Source organism: Morone saxatilis, unplaced genomic scaffold (genome assembly GCF_004916995.1).
Source record: "Morone saxatilis isolate NCDOM2014 unplaced genomic scaffold, NCSU_SB_2.0 Contig22, whole genome shotgun sequence".
Classification (NCBI taxonomy): domain Eukaryota; kingdom Metazoa; phylum Chordata; class Actinopteri; family Moronidae; genus Morone; species Morone saxatilis.
Genome location: NW_023339785.1, coordinates 22,907,837 through 22,908,550, shown reverse-complemented (window position 1 = coordinate 22,908,550; position 714 = coordinate 22,907,837). Strand labels below are relative to the sequence as shown.

Sequence of the window (714 nt, the reverse complement as noted above, 5' to 3'; positions counted from 1 at the left end):
AAATTAAAAACCCTGACCTTAAGAACAGAATCAAAAATAAGATAAAAGATAAGATATAAAGTATTATGTATGTATATAATATATAAAATTAACAGTATAAAATTAACAGTAGCTACAGTAAACTCGACACACAGACGGGAGAGTGGAATCAATATTTTCATCTAACTATTAGAAAGAAAGATCATTTGAATACTTTCCCTATTCATTTATATATTTGAGGGAAACATATGAATATAATTGAGATCATTCACACACTTACAAGGTTTCGATTTATTCTGACCCTCAAATCTTCACAGACTCAGTGATGAACAGCTGAATAGGCCAGAGACACTGGACACTTGAGCATTAATCAAGAGTAATGCTAGTTCTTATCCAACTAATGCTTGTGTGTAGTACATATTTATCCCCAGTGGCCACGTTTGAGCACCGTGGGGCCCATGAACTACACTTCACTGTGGCAGCCATTTTGGCCAGTGGCATCCACTGAGGAGGAAGCACTGAATTTGACAAGGCTGCAATCTTTTCAAACACGTATTTCATGTGTGCTGTGGGGCTAGTCCTCGTGGAGTTTAGCTTAGCTGCAGTTTAAGGAGACAGTCAGGTTGAAACTGCACTTGTGATTACTTATAAGCTCTGTATCTGAAGTCTAACCAGAATTATAAGGTTATAGAATTCAGTATAACACAAAGGCATATTTCTACAATTGAGGTCTTT

At 36.4% G+C, this 714-nt stretch overlaps 1 protein-coding gene and 1 non-coding gene across 2 annotated transcripts in view; both read right to left on the bottom strand.

The window, feature by feature from the left end:
- The window catches only part of polr1a (RNA polymerase I subunit A), a 25,483-nt gene that overhangs the window by 14,504 nt on the left and 10,265 nt on the right, over positions 1 to 714 (bottom strand). The window lies entirely within an intron of this gene.
- Positions 382 to 517, bottom strand: LOC118334138. The gene has a single exon (XR_004797001.1). It is a non-coding gene; the product is annotated as a small nucleolar RNA SNORA5 (small nucleolar RNA).